Consider the following 18188-nt stretch of genomic DNA (forward strand, 5'->3'; position numbering starts at 1 on the left):
AAGCAAACTTTTCTGACATTATTGAAAGTGTAGGCTTGGATACACAATGCAGAATGACTTCTAAATTAGTTTGAGCAATTTATAGACAGATTTTTTTAAATTCTCTCCAACCCACCTGAAGAAGACATAAGGCACACAACGAAGAAAAAGAGGCCTCTAACTTGGGAAGTGAGCGAGGGGGAAAAAGAAAAGGAAATGGTGGCCCCACCTGCACCTTCCTCCGGTCCCGGGTCCCAGGATTGGACCCTCTTGTGCTCTGATCCAGATGCCATCCTTTGGAGCCGGATGAGGCTGATGATATGGTTGTAACTCCCTTTAGACCATGGCTCAGCCTGGGTACCCAACTTCCCTGTCCAGGAAGATCCCAGGCAACAGATCACATCAAGGCATCATTATAACAGGATAGACATCAAATGCAGCAGCTCCACGCTGTACACGACTCAGCTCTTCGATAGTTCTCCGGCTTCCTCTTCCTCCCTCTTCCTTCACCTTCAAGGGATCAGTATCAGACAGAAAAGGAGTTTTTCCCTCATTGGTTTATTTCTTCCTGTTTAGACCTAATTAGAGAAATTGGGGCCTAACTTTTATGGGCTTACTGTTGGGAAAACAAAGCTTACTAATAAAACGAAGGGAAAGAAACAATTTTATGGCCAGGGCCTGCTGACCGGTATAATGTTTTCTCTGATACAGTTGAAATGAAAAAGTACCCTCTGAACCTGAATATTTTTGGTCTGACTTTTATAGCTGCCCCTCCCATCATAATCATAGTCTCTAGAAAATTCTCTTACATGGGCTCATATGGGTTTCTTTTTCCTCATATTCCAAGGTCAGGCCATAGCAAATGGAACTTTAAAAAAATGTCCTACACAGTCATCAGAGTGGGAGGCATAAAACAAGAGAGTGAAAGACCATATTTGGCTGCTGGCCCTAGAATAAGGCTGGGTTTCAGGAGTGGATTCTCTTCATAACAGCCATGTGATCCTGGGCCAATTACTTTTATTACTTTGTTCCTCAGAGATGGATAAATCAAACTGAGTTGATGCAATAAGAATGAATCAAAAGTTTGTAAGCTAGTTAGTACAGTGCCTGGTATCTATAAAGTGCTCAATAAATAATAGTTATTTTAAACTAGTCTTCTAAGATACACATATATAATGCATAAGCTTCCTTATATATTAGGTATGTATAAATAAAAACAAAATTCAGCTTTATTTTTCTAGTATTCATTTGTTATGCTTTGATCTAATACAATTAAGAAACATGGAAACAGCTGTCTCTAGGTTTTCAAAGCCTTAGTACCATAGTCGGCAAACTGGCTCGTGAGTGTAGCCCCTTGAGTGTGGCTCTTCCATAAAATACCATGGCCTGGGCGAGTCTATTTTGAAAAAGTGGCATTAGAAGAAGTTTAAGTTTAAAAAATTTGGCTCTCAAAAGAAATTTCAATCGTTGTACTATTGATATTGGCTCTGTTGACTAATGAGTTTGCCGACCACTGCCTTAGCATATCAGCAATCTAGTCTAATCTGGAAATCTAGATTCTTTTTACCCTTGAAGAAATTGAGGTCCAGGAAGAAAATGGAGCTTTCCAAGACACACAGCGAGTGAATGAACTAGGACTCTAAACCAGGTAGTCAGACTCCCAATTGTGTCCACAATTAATGCACCCTCCCCTTCCCCCCCCCCCCCAAAGGAATCAGAATTAGCTTTCACTTCCAGCCCGGCCAGTGTGGCTCAGTGGTTGAGCATTGACCCATGAATCAGGAGGTCAAGGGTTTGATTCTCTGTCAGGGCACATACCTGCGTTTCGTGCTCCATTCCCGGTAGGGGGCATGCAAGAGGCAGCTGATCAATGATTCTCATCACTGATGTTTCTATCTCTCCCTCTCCTTTCCTCTCTCTGAAATCAATAAAACACACACACACACACACACTCAACCTCCCACTTCCAAAGCCCCTGTTTACTAAGCAGCAAGGGATAATGGAAAAACAAACAAACATAAAACTTGGAATTGAATGGGCTTAGATTCAAATCCCAATTCTACCACTTACTGCTTGCAAGTAACTTTAGCAAATTGGCCTCTTTGAGCCTCAATTTCTTTATCTGGCAAATGGGGTTGTTTACCCCTTATTAGTAGTTTTTATGATGCATGAAAGCACAGTGCCTAGTATATTGGGATGCCGATCACACATTGGCCCCCTCCTCAGAGGATTCTTACTTGGTCCCCTGATTCGGGTGCTCTGCTGGAAGCAAGCCCCTACCAGAGACTTAGTGAGATGGGAACACGTTGAGGGGAAAGCAGCTGTTTCCCTTGCCGAGAGTGAAAGGGGGACATGCACCTTCCTCAAGGCCACTGGTGAGCATAGGTTGTTTCCTAGAGGACACCAGCTCAGGAAGTATGCCAAGACCCAGGGTTACTTACCACCGGGAAATTGTCTCTGGATAGTTCAATGTCAGGCCGTGGCTTTATTGGCTGGCCTTGAAGCACCAGGATTAAGTGTCCTAATCCTCAAAGTCTATTAGCATCGAAAAGCAGCTTTTGCTTTTGGCAACCAGGAGTGTTGATTGCCACAACCTTCTCTAGTTAAGCTTCCTTATGCATTAGGTATTTATAAATATTTATGGAAGGATGGAAGGGAAGGAGGGAGAGAGGAAGGGAAGGAAGAAGGGAGGGGCAAGAATTGGTTCAATGATGCAACAGTGATGGGCCCTTAAGAAATAATGTTTTATTCTGAAAGTTAATCTATACAATCAATCCATAATGGTTCAGTTCAGAATACGTAACGTCATCTTAAAGCAACAGTACAATTCTTAGCCAAATAAAACTTTTATGTCAGTTGTTCCCCAACCTAATGATCAGAGTCACTTGTGCTCCCGGTAAACATTCAGACTCCTAAACCCAAAAAAGATTCGCATTTCTTTGTAAACCCTCCAGGCACTTTTATGGCCGTCAGCCCCACCCTGGCCAGCAGACTGGCTTCGGGGACCACAGTTAGACCGCAAGAGGTCTGGAAGGATTTACACATAAAAAGCAATGTGTAGGTCAGAAAAGGAAATGTGGGCAAAAGGGCACATTGGGCATACTCTGGCTCATGCAAACAGGATTCTGGAATTGGGTTCCCTGCCAGAAACATCTCGACCATCTGGAAAGCAGATTCCTGCCGAGAAGGTAGCAGAGCTGATGAGCAGAGCCTGACGTTATTAAGCATCTGGATGGTCTTACTCCCCTTGTCAAAGTCCCCTGCTCACTGAGCAACCTTCTCATAATCTCTCCCCTCACAACTGGTATAAATGGAGAAAAGGGGCAGATCAGGTCAAATGTTTCCCACGGTAAATTAATCAACTGGCAGCCTGGTTATATATCAGTCTCTCGTGAGTTAGCATGAGTCAGCATCCCCGAGTCTGATCAACTCAGAGTCTCTGCCAAGATCGAGTTTCTGAGGCTGCACAGCTGAGGGCCTGACCCTGGGTGCAGTCATTGCAGCGGAGTAAGTGTCCCATTCAGGCCCAGGAAGCCAGCCAGCTAGCTTCTCCTGGGGGAGGGAGGAACACATGTCCCCAGGAAACATGCTATGGGAGACTTTTCTTGACAACTAGTAGCCCTGCACACGAATCCGTGTGCCACTGCTCCCCTGTAGCTCCCCCGCTCCCTCCTCTAGCCCCTCATAGCTTGCTGCCCTGCCTCATCCTGTAGCTCTCTGCCACTTGCTTGTAGATTGCTGCCCCACCCTCCTGCAGATCTATGATCTGGTAATGGATAATTAGCATATTCCTCTCTTATTATATAGGATAATACATGTGTTTTACTGGGTACATGAACTTAGAGGAAGGGGTTAGGGACATAGAAGAATGGTCACTTAAAATACTTTTTTTCTGTTCTCAAAGGGCTTTCATATGTAGTAGCTCATCTGATGCTTGCACCTCCCTGAGAGATAAGCCAGACACATATTAGTATTATTCTTATTTCAGAGATGAGGAATCTGAGTTTACCTCATATTCAAAGTAAATGGCCCAGCTGGAACGAGAATCTGAAATTTTTTACTCTTATACTCTACTCAGATCCCCACTCATTTAATAAAGAAACTACCCTAAATAAAACCTAAAGAAACAATCGAAATACCTGAATGGGATAGAGTGGGACTGTGTTTGCATGTGTATGGTGAGCTGGGTTAAGGACACATACAGAGTAGACAGAGGAGTAGAAGAAAAATCATACCAGTGGTGGTGATAAGAAAGCACATCAAACACTTTTCTCTTAACCGAGGGAACTGAGACATAATTCAATTTAACAGATTATTTATTGAGCACCTGTTGTGTGCAAGGCCTTGTGTGTTAAGTGCTACCAAGAGGTGCAGAGTATAGAAGAGAACATTTGCCAACATGTGCTTTGGTATGGTGAACAGTGATTCCACCCCCAAATACTTTTTCTTCTTTAATGGCAGTATCAAAGAGTGAAGTCCACACCCAGAGTATTTAAAGAGAGGTGGGGAAAAGGAGACCGGTAGTTGAGAAGTTGACTGATTATGACTCTGGTAGCCAAGACAATCTGGAAATGAAGGCTTGATAACCATCCATCATGCAGGATGGATGGATGTTCATGCAGAATTCTTGGGCAAGTAAAAAAAAGGATGCAGCTTCCTCAACATCTTTCCATCACTGTATTTAAGTCTTTAGGTCCTTGGTGACTTCGCCAGCAACAGTTTCCAAAGTAAATCCTGCCTTATAAAAAAAAATGCTTTTGATAATTGCATGAAAACAAAATCTAAATTCCAGAGGTGCAGGAATTATGAAAGGGGTGATGTCCTGAACTCCTCTTTCTCCTGCTGCTGCGAACATTTCTGCAAGAGCCACAGCTGGGACAAGGTGCTCCAGCCAGACCTGTTAACGAGCCCACAGATACTGCCATGTAGCTTGCTTCAGCGCTCGTGTTTTCCTCGCTGCTTGACTCTGTCTTCTCTCTGTAAATCTGCATGTTTTGTTGTGAGCGCTCTGGGGTAGCAAAGGGAGCGAGAGCTGCCTGTTCCCCACTGGATCGGTTCATGTCTGGCTGGATCAGCCTCCCACCCCTCTCGCTGATTCATCAGGCTCCATCTACTCAAACAGATGGGGCTTCTATTTAGGTATTTTAATAGCATGTAGATAAAATACCCTATTGAGAGTCTGATCTGACAGAGGTATGATGAAGTGTTGATGTGCTGAGAAACCAGGCTCGCTAGGCAAATAACTTCTCCCCAAACCATATAATCTGAATCAGTTCAAGCAAGTAAGGGCCTTACTGTGTGCCAAGCATTGTGTTAAAAGAGCTGGAAAAGAAATAGAACGCTTGGCTGACGAGCCTTTAAACGTCTTTCCCGGGAGAGAAAACATGCATGGATGGATATCTTTGTAATTTTATAAACATCTTTGACTGCCTACTGTGTGCAAGGGGTTTGAGCAAGTAAGCAGCTAAATGGTCAGGATAGTGGCCACCTCTTTTATACCAAGCCTGCGTCAAACAGTTAAAGAGAAAAGTGGCTTTCTATTGTCTCATGATGAGAAAAATAAATGGCCTGACATTTGGTGAGCATCTACATTGAATGATCTTCAATGCATCACATTCCTTGGTGCTTGTTACTGCCCTAACTCTAAGTGATATGTGATATCTACTCTCCCACTTTGCAATGCTTAACCAAATCTGATTTTTTCCTTCTTTCTTTCCTTCCTTCTTTTTTTCTTTCCTCCTTCCCTCCTTCCTTCCTTCCTTCCCTCCTTCCTTCCTTCCTTTCCTCCTTCCTTCCTTCCTTTCTTCCTTCCTTCCCTCCTTCCTTCCTTCCTTTCTTCCTTCCTTCCTTCCTTCCTTCCTTCCTTCCTTCCTTCCTTCCTTCCTTCTTTCTTTCTTCTTTCTTTCTTTCTTTCTTTCTTTCTTTCTTTCTTTCTTTCTTTCTTTCTTTCTTTCTTTCTTTTTCTTTCTTTTATTAAGAGCAAAACTAACCTTCTCCAAAACCTTTGCTCCCAACCTTCAGGCAATAACATCTTCCTTTATAGCTTTTACTGTTCGTTAACAACATGCCTTTTGGAATTCTAATTTAATACTTAACAGTTTATACTCTCGTATTGATCTCTAATTTTCAGATTTGTGATACTACTGTAAGCTCTTCAAGGGTAAAGCTTGACTTATATTTGTTCAGTTAATCAATATTTGTTGAGCACCTACTTTGCACCACATCTCCATTATGGGGGAAGCAAATATAAATTTTAAAAGATTCCCGCTCTCAAGGAGCTCACACATACATTTGCTACTCTGCAATGGAATCAGAATCTCTTTCTGGAAAGCTCTTCACATAGTACCAGACACATAACAAGCCTATAAATGGATACTATTATTAGTTATCATTTCTCTAAGACTGGATTGAAGAGTGAGAAGTAAAGAAAAGAACTGGGAAAGGAAGTTACAAACTGTTAAGTTGCTTTTGGAGCTATATAATAGAAACCCCATCTCAAATGGCTTAACCAGTAAAAGAGATTAATTGACTGTTCCAATTGAAAAAGTTCAAAGGCATGGCAAAAATTGGTTATGATTAACCAGAGCTTTGGCAGCACTTCTTTGTCATTCTTTTGGTATTACTTTCCCTGTGTATTTGCTTTACCCGCAGGCTGGTAGCAAGATGACTTAGTAATTCCAGGCTTCACATTTACACCTAATGTCCAAAGGTAGAAAGACTCCATCTTTTCTTAAAAGTGATGAAACCTTTGTCCTCAAAGCCCCAGCAAACCTCAAACCTTCTCATTCAGCATACTAACAGTCCCAAGCCCTTTTTCCCTACCGATTCCTTGACCAAGGAATGCCATGGATTGCTTGGCTTAGGCTAGATTCCTGACCCCGGCAGGCACTGGTAAGAGGATGAGATTACGTATCACTTAGGACGACCTGCTTGTACTGCACTAAACAGCCAACTCCTATATCCCAACAGCTTAATTCATTTCTTGCTCACTACATGCCAGCAGAGATCAGCATGGGGAGCTGTACCATTTGGTCACTCTGGGACCCAGGCTGATGGAGGCTCCATTTTGACACATGCTTTAGCAATCACTGTAGCAGGGGGAAGGGGACCTGGTGAATCATACACTGGCTCTTAAAGGCTCTGCCTGGAAATGACATGCGTCACCTCTACTCACATTTCATTGGCCAAAGCAAGTCACATGGCCACACCTAACTTCAACAAGCTAGGAAAGGTAATCCTACCATGTATCTAGAAGTAGAATACTTATTAATTTACCCAGTTACTACTATTTCAATCAGGACCAGATGACTTTATAGAGTTAGCTTCTCCAGAAGCACTTCCTTGGGAAGTGCTTGGGTGGTGTACTTCCTTGGGAAGAAGATCTGTTAACAAAAATCAGGTAGTATTAGGATGGGAGCAATGGATTCTGACTAGGCAACCAATAATGTTTATTATAGAAGATGTATGAAGACAAACTGATCTCAGACATGAACAGATTGGTAAATATCAAGAAGAGAAGCAACCACTGTAGCCAACTAGAGGAAGAGCCCAGGTGAAAATAAGCAGCAGGGCCAGTAGCGCATGTGCTAGTCTGTGTGCTGCTATACATCCCAGCCCAGTCATAGGAGCATAAAAAGCAGGTCAGGAAGATGTGTAGGAATGATAAATGACTTGTGGGGTCTTATGGGAGGTCTTGGGATGTTAAAGTTGGAGAGTTAAAAGAGTCAGTGGGAAGCCAAAGAATAACATAAACCAGAACCAGTGACAGTCTTAAACTAAGTTAAATATTTGAGAAATGACCTATTACAGTAACAAAGGCTTATGGTACAGACAGATGACACAGAATCCAAATGATGGAAAATGGAGGGCATCCATTCTGAAAGAGAGACAGGAACAAATCTGGGGCCTTCTTTTCCACTGGGCCTTTTTCATAGGTGCTACAGAAAAGGTGTTAGAGAAAGGAGGTTTCCATGGGAGAGGACAGTCTGAGTTTACATTAAAGCCTTGTTTCTACCCTGGGAAGGCAATACAATATGAAAGAACTCTTCTAAATCAGCAGTCTGGAAACTTGAGTTTGATATGGGGAAATCATCATAAACTTTCCACTTGTTTTCTCAACTAAAGAAAAAAAATAATAATGCCTCCTCTTCCTCCCTCAGGAAAACCCTAGATATATATATGTCTGGGATTACAACACAGGTGAGGGTCAGCAGGCAGAGCTGAGGAGGTTTAGGTTATAGGTGAGACACTCTGAGACAGCACCTCCAACTAAATAGAGCCCAAAGGGAAAGACAGAGTAAAGATGAAGTGGAGGTATCAACAGGCTGAAAGGCACTGTCTAAGTCAACACTGTTAATTGCAAGGGATGGAAACCCAATTCAAATTGGACCTAGAATAAAATAAAATGTATTGACTCACATGCCTGAAATAATTTCAAGGGTGAAAATAGCTTCAGGATTCAGGTGCTCACGTGTGATGGAAATCTGTCTCTGTCCTTCTCTAGTGTTTGCCTTCCCGTGTTGGTGTCATTTTTAGGAAATGTGTCCTTAGATGATAGCAAAGATTGTCCCCAGCAACTACCACTTATGCTGGTTAGTTACCTAATAGTTAGGGTAAGTTTAATAATCCTTGTAGGAAGATAGAATGTCCTTTTCTCATTTCTACAAAAACCCTGAAGGAACTCTTATTGTCTGGACTGGATTGTCTGAGTCAATCACTATGACTGTCATCAACCCCAGCTGAATCATATGAATGGAAAGTAGGGAGAAAATGCAAACCATTGAGGAGCAAATGAAAACTACCCAAATCCTTCACCAGAGGAAGTAGGCTTCAGGGGCTTGTTTCAGAAGTGATGACTATAGAAAAGAGGACAGACACAGGGCAGAGGAGGGAAGAAATCAAGGCAAAGGGAAATTAACACTTTCTAGAGAAAGGCAAGTTTAAAAAGGGGGTTACCAGTCCAGCTGGTGTGGCTTAGTGGTTGAGCATCAACCTATGAACCAGAAGGTCAAGGTTCGATTACTGGTCAATGGCACATGCCTGGGTGGTGGGCACAATCCCATGTGGGGTGTACAGGAGGCAGTCAGTCAATGATTCTTCCTCATCATTGATGTTTATATCTCTCTCCCTCTCCCTTCCTCTCTGAAATCAATAAAAATATATTTTTCCAAAAAAGGGATTACCCAAGAGCACTTTGGGGGGTGGGGAGGTGATTTAATGAGACAGGTGCTCAAACAAGGAGATCAGACAAACCACAGTGAGGACATAGTGAAGAATTCCCAAAGTGGCTCAATGCACTGTTTGGAAAATAGTAGTTTAGGAGGCAAAAGAGCCACAGGCACAGGCTTTCAGTTAGTCCTTTGCTTGATAGGTGGTCTTGTCCCTAACTATAGGAGGGGAGGGACGGAAGGAGGGAAAAGGCTGTGTCAATTTTGAAGGAGCTAGACTCATGCTGGAGACATGGACAGAGATGTTCACAACACTGCCATATTTTTATAGTTTAATGAGTCTCAGTGGAAAAGCAGCAAAGGAATTATCACTAAGTGTACTGGGAGTTACAGCCTGTCAGAGCTGTGAAATGTGACTGACATACACAGCACGGTAGGTCCCCTCCGCCCACCCAATCGACATGAAGGCCTGCCTTCTCTTGCCTTTTTCCACCCTCCTACACACACATTATACCTGCCCACAGGCACATAGCAGCAGGAAACGATTCTCTTGGAACACTGTCAGAATCATTCTTTAGACCTCCCAGGTAGGTCACTAGCCTGAAATGAAAAGCTGCCAGCCTCCGGTGTTTGGCGCTGGTGGAATAGGGCTGATTAAAACTGACTGCATACTGAGCAAATACTTGTGAGAGGCCTTTGGTTTTGGATCCATCCTCCAGAACTTAATGCCGCCATCACCACCAGCCTGGACGCTGGTACACTTCCAAGCGTGTTCAAACAGAAGGGCCTCGCTTCGTGCTTAAGCAAATGACAACATTAGCCGCTCTGATCCTGGACTTCAAGGCCTGACTGTGTGGTGGAGAACTGGAGCCCAGAGGTCACAGTTCCGGGTCAGCACTTTGGCAGGCCAGGAGGACTCCATGTCCCAGGACTGAATGTAAAGGAAGAAAATTTAAGACTCTTGAATTCTTACTTCATACGCATAAATCCCAATATTCTGCCCTCTACAGTTGTTGTCAGGAAAGGCTCTCTGATCACAGATCCTAGAGTTCTGGTGCTCTCTGTTGACTCTCACAACCGAAACAGTCATCTTGGGTACAAGACCCTGCCCACTCCCCAGTGAATGACAGTAATTATTGCACACAGTGCTTGGAGAGCTATGACTTTAAAAAGAAATAGCACATAAACATAGAATCACCATATTACCCAGCGATTTCACGCCTAGGTATATACCCCTCCCACACTGAGAGCAGATACTTACATACTTGTACACAAATGCTCACAGTAGCATTATTCACAATGGCCAAAATGTGGAAACAACTTAAATGTCCATCAAAAGTGGAATGAACAGTTGTAGTATAAACACACAATGGGATACTATACAGCCACAAAAAGTAATGGAGGACTGACACCTGCCACAATGTGGATGAACCTGGAAAACATGCTAAGTGAAAGAAGCCAAACACAAAAGGCCACATATCATACAGTTCCATTTATAAAAAAAATATCTAGATAGGTAAATCCATAGACAGACAAAAAGAAGACTGGTGCTTGCTAAGGTCTGGAGGTAAGGGAGAATGGAAAGCAATTGCTTCGTGGATATGGGTTTTTCTTTTGGGGTAATGAAATGTTTTGGAAGTGAATAGAGATGCTAGTTGCACAAGACTAAATGCACTAAATGCCAACAAATTGTTTACTTTAAATTGTTTTATTTAATGTTACCACATTAAAAATATAAAATATCCCCCCTAAAAAAAAAGGATACTGAGGGGGATACTGACTCAGCTGGCATATATCTTTATCCCATTATACCCACCCTTCTGTCTACCTGCAGGTGTAGGTGGATCAGCCGTTATGTGACCATGAAGCAACAAACATTTGTCAAGAATAGCTGAGCATAAAGATAAAAGGAAGCTGGGTCTTTGATGTCACGAAGGAAACTATAATATCATCAAATTTTTAAAAAATTGATTTTAGAGAGTGAGGAGGAAGAAACATCGATGTAAGAAACATCCACTGGTTGCCTCCCATACATGCCCTGATTAGTGGTTGAACCCACAATCTAGGTATGTGCCCTGACTAGGAATCAAATCTACAAACTTTTTGGTGTATGGGATGACTCTCAACCAACTGAGTCACCTGACCAGGGCTTGTCAATTTTACTAAGAGACAAAACTCCTAGTCAAAGAAATAGCAAAATATTTGTTCTTTATAAATTTCCTCTTTAAAGAACGACCTTAACATAGACTAAGTGAACAAAGTCACAAGTAAGCCTTGGGTTGGATGTATTTGTTCCATGTCCTTTTGGTTAGCTGGTTTCACCAGTTGTTGAGAAATTGCCCTTTGCTACACAGATCAGCACTCATCATCTGTAACACTCCAAACAGGAAGATAACTAATACAAAATAGCATCACAAATATTAGGTATACAAGTAAAATGACAGAAAATAAGTCTTTTATATAAAGGTCATACTTTACTCTTGTACTAAATAAACATAATTATTTATTCATTCAATATGTATTGACCATTACTTACTAGATGCCAGGCACTGAGCCAGGGATCTGAGCCAGAATACCACAGTAAGCAAGAAAGACAAAGGTTCTTTCCTCATGGAGCTTACATTCTAGCAAAGGAGAGATACAGACAATAAACACATGAGCAACTTCAGATGGTATCTTATATATTAACTAGGGGCCCAGTGCTTGAATTTGTTGGTGGGGAGAGGAACTGTGGGCTGAGATGCTGCAGAAGGCATAGGGATGGGTCTCGGCCCATCTTCTGCCACCCTGCCGAGCCTCCCACCACTGGCACCAGAGCTGATGGCACTAAGTGATTGGGACTGGTGCTGGGCACTGGCTGTGGGTGAGAGGGGGCCAGCGCTGGCGGTGTGAGCTGCAGCTCCAGTGCTGGCAGTGGGTGCAAGAGGGACTGGTGCCAGTAGTGGGTGCAAGTGCCAGGCAGGACCGCAGCGGACGGGACCATGGCGGGCGGGACTGTGGCTCGCAGGAGCAAAGAATTTCAGCATTGAGCTTGCCACTATCCTCTGATTTAGGACTAGCTCTTACTTTTAACACCTCCATCTTCAGCAGGACTTCACAGGGTGCTCAGGTTCCTTGCTACCAATAAGTCAGCAGCACTTTCAACCTCACAACACTGGTCTCCGTAGTGGGAAACTTCTCAGTTCCTGTCACCATTGCTGACATCCCTCCATTTCACCCTTCTTCAGGAAACAAACAAACAAAAAGCACCTCACCCCAACCACTCCCACCCTTAAAAGGGGAAAAATTAACCCAGCAAACTCCATTGTTGTCCCAAGAACAAAGAGCCTGCAAACAAAATGAAGCCTAACTTTCTGGAAGAGGTTGGGGAGGAGAGGAAATGGGCACAGCATTCAGGCCAAAAACTTGTATGAGAGGAAAAATGCAAATAATCACTAAGTACAATACATAAAACTCTAGTAGCTGAAGAAGGTGCCTAGACCAGTGCTGTCCAACAGAATAACATAAGAGCTACAAATGGGAGCCATATATATAATTTCAAGTGTTCTGAAAGCTACAGAAAAATAAAAGAAACCAGTGAAATTATTTTTAATAGTATATTTCCTCTAACCCAACATAGCTACAGAGTTATCTTTTCAACACATAATCAATATAAAAATTATTAGTAAGACTTTCACATTCTTTAGTCCCATATTAAGTCTTCAAAATGTGATGTGTATTGTATATTTATAGCCCATCTCAGTTTGGACTAGATGCATTTCAAGTACTCAGTCATATGTGGACAGTGCACTCCTAAACAAAGTTTTTCCTTTTCCATGAACATTAAAGCTAATGGCTCCCCAGAACTGAAGCTCCTAGCCATCTCATTGGCTGTGCCCAAGAAACAACATTCTGGCACCCTCTACTGTTAGTCCTGGAGACTCAGCCCTAAGTACCACAAACCACAGTGAACATAATTAACTGATTAAGGGAATGTATCTATATTTGCAATTCAGCCTTAGTGGAAAAAAGGCTATGTTCCCCTAGTGGTGATTCATCAGTCCATCCATTCATTCCACACAGAGAGCCTACTATGCATCAGAATTAATTCTATATGCTAGTATCCTGTCCTCAAGGAGCTTAGTCTTTTATAAGAGAGGCTGATAGACATAAGTAATTAAATGAGAAATAAACCATTCATTTAAAATAGCAATTTTGCTATGAAGAAAATAAAACAGGAAAATGTGATCTTGAATGGGAGAGATTTCCTTAAGATAGGGCAGACAGAGAAGGTGGCACTTAATCTGAGAATGAAATAACAGGGACAAGAATGGAGAAGAATGTTTTATGCAGAGAATAGTTAGGGCAAAGACCTAAGATAGGAGAAAGCTTGGCATATTTCCAAAACAGAGAAAATGTCAAAGTGGTTACAGAGTAGTTAACAAGGAAAAGAATAAACAGTAGGAGACCTGGTCAAAAGGTAGCCAGGGGCCAGACCACCGAGGGCCCATAGAAAAGAGTAAGAAATTTAGATGTTATTCTAAGAAGAAATTTTAAAAAAAATCAAGGAAAGGTTCTCAGCGGGTAGGGAGTTTGGGAGATGAACATGTGATTTACATTTTTTAAAAATCTTGTGTGTGGAGCTGAAACCGGTTTGGCTCAGCGGTAGAGCGTCAGTCTGCGGACTGAAAGGTCCCTGGTTCGATTTCGGTCAAGGGCATGTGCGTTGGTTGCGGGCACATCCCCGGTAGGGGGTGTGCAGGAGGCGGCTGGTCGATGTTTCTCTCTCATCGACGTTTCTAGCTCTCTATCTCTCTCCCTTCCTCTCTGTAAAAAAAATTAATAAAATATATATTTTTTAAAAATCTTGTGTGGAGAGTAGTCAACATCCCTGGGAGTGTGTGTATGGGGGGGGGGGGGCGGCTGTGTTAAGAGTAGAAGCAGGAAGACCAGTTGAAAGGCTGCCATAAGCTGGTAGCGGTCACAGTAAGAAATCAAGTTTAGAATATACTTTAAATTTATCAGCAGGTCCTGTTAGCTCTACCTTCAAATTTAGATTGTATAAATTAGATTATAGCCTTTCAGCATTACGATTATTGCTTGTCTCATTTTTTAATCTTATAAGTATATTTCCAGTAGGACATGATCTCACTCATCTAGGGGAAATGGTGAACAACATAGACTGATGAACAAGAACAGACCCAGAGATAAGGAGCTATGGGGAGGGTGGGGATAAAAAAGAGATCAACCAAAGGATTTATGTACACACATATGAGCCTAACCAGTGGTCAAGGACAATAGGGGGGTGGGGATACGATTGGGGGTGGGGGGTGGGGGTGGGGGATTGGAATGGGAGGTTGAGGACAAATATGTGATACCTTAATCAATAAAGAAATTAATTTAAAAAGAATAAATAAATAAATTAGATTATATTTTGAGTCTGATAGGACTTGCTAATGGATTAGCTATGGGATGAAAACACACACACACACACACAAATATGACCAACTATTAGACTTTCTGCTTGAGCATGTAAGTGGCATGGTGGTTCCATGTACTGAGATGGGAACTAAACAGGAGTAAAATCTGCTTCCTTCTATGTTTGCATCTTGATAAATGGAACCACCCAGTCAGAAACCTGAGCTTCATCCAAGGCACTAGCCTATGCAAGTCAACAAATCCATTAAATCTATCTCCCAAAGTTCCTCATATCTGTCTGTGCCTCTCTGTCCCCACTGACTTTGGCAATTTTTTAGACCAAATGACTCACCAAGACATTGAAATGGCCTTAATCATCTCCAGGTTTAAACTCCACCCAACATCAATGCTACAAATTGTTCCCCAGCTTAAAATTCTCCAACAATATTTTCAAAGAGCAATTTGGCAATGTCTATCAAAGTTTAAAATGGGCATGCCCTTGGGCTCTTTTATGATTTTATCCTACAGAAATACCCAGAGAATGAAAATATGAGGGTAATTCATTATAGCATTTTAATAGCTAAAAAACTGGACACTCACCTAAATGCCACTCAATAAGGAAATTGTTAAACAAACCATTACACAACTATACTGTAAAATTCTAGTCCTCATGTTAAAAAATTGAAGACCTAAATATACTGATATGAAAAGACCTTCATATTTTTTTTAAAATATATTTTATTGATTTTTTAGAGAGGAAGAAAGAGGGATAGAGGGTTAGAAACATCGATGAGAGAGAATTTCTCATCGATCAGTTGCCTCCTGCACACCTCCCATTGTGAATGTGCCCGCAACCAAGGTACATGCCCTTGACCAGAATCGAACCTGGGACCTTTCAGTCCGCAGGCCAACGCTCTATCCACTTAGCCAAACCGGTTTCGGCAGACCTTCATATTTTTAAAGATACTTTAAAACAAACAGCAAAGTGTATAGAATTGCATTTATTTGAAGATTATTGCAGAATATCTGTGCGTATCTGTGTCTATGCTGTTTCTTAAAGGCCTAGCAAAGGTCTGGGATGACACACATTAATTAAACTACTAACAACAGTTACCTCGGTGGTAGTAAGATTGGGATGGGCTGTGCAGAGGGTTTTTAGTTTTTACTATGTAGATCTTACTGGATGAATTTTTAGAAAATTAATATTCATATGACAACAGCAACAACAACAAAACCTGTATGACTATCTTATATGCCTTCACAGGATTCAAGGCACATTAGGACCTGGCACAGCCTTCTATCTGACTAATTTCTCAGACTATTTACATCAGGTATGCAATAATGTACCTCTGTCGACAGGACATGTGGGGCTGAGGGTTGAAACTGGGTCATGTACTAGGCCTGTCTGCTTTGCAACTGAAATAGGAAAGGCAGCTTCTGGTGCTCAGGACATGAAGCTCTTTCTCAAGAGAAGCTGAGGGTACTTACTCATCCTGCGGAGGGCACACCAGAATCAGCTCATCCTCTCGCTCTGCCAAGAAAGGAGGGCAATTTCATGACTCTCCCCTTCTCAGCCTATTTGGCTTTACTTATGTTTTGAGAACACCTGTATTTATCTTGTTTGATTTATTTTGCTTCTTTTATGATATAAAAAGCCAAATGAATAGATAGTAAATTTATCATAGTGCCAGTGTCTTTCTGAAAATCTTTTCATTTCCCCAAGAGATTTTTTTTTTCTTTTTAAATCCTCATCTGAGGACATAGTAAGAGAGAGAGAGGGAAGAGGGAGAGAGGAAGAGTGGGAAAGAGGGAGAGAGGGAAAGAGGGAGAGAGAAACATGAATCCATTGCATTCCCTACACTCCACTGGGAATCAAATTCACTACCCAGGTGTGTGCTTTGACAGAGAATTGAACTGGCAACCTTTCAGTGCATGGGTCCCTGCTCCAGTCAACTGAGCCATACCATTCGGCTTCCCAAGAGATAATACATGTGAAATAGCTTGGTGGAAATAAAATGCAAAACAAATAGAAGGTGGAATTATACTGATTTCTAAATTCTAAAGATTTTCATATTTGTTTTTTGATTGTCATTTCTTAGTTACTTTGTAAAACTCAGGAATAAAAAAAAAAAGAAAAGAGGAAGTACATATGTTAAGTCTTTCTATTGTGGTCCTGGCTGGGAGTCTAGCCATAGAGCCAACTCGTAGAAAAGAAAATGAACTGCTTGTCCCAATCTTATTCCCATTTAGTCCAATTCTCTCAAAAAGGTATAAAAAATTATGAAATATTTAAATATGTCTTCCCCAGTCATTTAGATTATTAGAAATGAAGTATCTTGGCAAGACAGGAAATGAGAAACCTAATTAACAATTGTTTATTCCGTGGCTTGCTACATTCTAAACCCTAAACTGCCACCTACACTAGTCCCTCAATTAAAATATCTTTCACTTGGTTTGAATTGCTGTAGCATATAAGAAGACTTTTTCTTTTTTTAGGTTATTACTTGGCCTCATTTTAAAATGTATAACCTCCATGAAATATCAGAGCAGAGGAAATCGTTGGTGATCCTACCCTGTTTCCCCGAAAATAAGAGAGTGTCTTATATTAATTTTTGCTCCCAAAGATGCGCTAGGTCTTATTTTCAGGGAATGTCTTATTTTTCCATGAAGAATACAGTACACATTTATTGTTAAATGAAAATAAAGGAAATTTATTACCTGTATATGGTACAGTAGTATGGTAGTTGTCAACACAAACCAGACAAACTGTGAATCCTACAGTATCAAGAATTTACTCATTTATTCAATGACAATCATGTCATCATCTTCTGGAACATCATCATAACAATCCAATTCCTGAATTTCCTGTGACTCCATTTCTTTCAGAATCAGTGGACCAAATCTCTCATGTTTAGCCTAGGGGGGGGGGCCTTATTTTCGGGGGGATGCCTTATATTTCACTCCTGTAAGTAGGTCTTATTTTCGGAGGATGTCATATTTTGGGGGAAACACGGTAGCACAATCCTCTCATTGACAGCTGAGAAACCAGCCCAGAAAGAATACGTTAGATAACAGCATCACAGTGCAAGTATGATAAGTCTTAAGTCTCCTGACTTCCGGGCTATGCCAAATTAGATACGTAATTTCTTTTAGTCATTTAAACTTAATACTCCTTAAGCTGTTTAAGGGAAAGGGGGCATCTTAATAAGAAAAAGGCTTTAACTTCAAGGGCAGGTAGAATAAAAGCAGTTTTCAACCAGATATAAGGTTATGGATTCCCTGTAGCCAGTACTGTTTATATATGACCTTACTTATATATTATATAAGTAATTCATTTTAGTGCATGGGAAGAGAAAAAGTTCCTTTAAAAGCCACAGTTAAACTTCCATGCTGACTCCTAGAGGAGGGGAGATAGCTCCTTGGTTAGGGAAACATCCTGATAGGCCACTTTGGATGTGATAGGATGATTCACAGCACTGTTTGGAATAGGAATAAAACGAAGAACAAAGTTATTTCCTCTAACACATTTATAACATTCCAAGGCCTTTGGAAAGAAAGGGATAATTGAAGAGAAGGAAAAAAAGAGTGGAAATTTTAGCAAGATTTAAAGCCAGGGTTGTCCTTGAGGTGAACTCTGTGAGAATG

Source organism: Pipistrellus hanaki (genome assembly GCF_964339955.1).
Source record: "Pipistrellus hanaki genome assembly, chromosome: 2".
Lineage (NCBI taxonomy): Eukaryota > Metazoa > Chordata > Mammalia > Chiroptera > Vespertilionidae > Pipistrellus > Pipistrellus hanaki.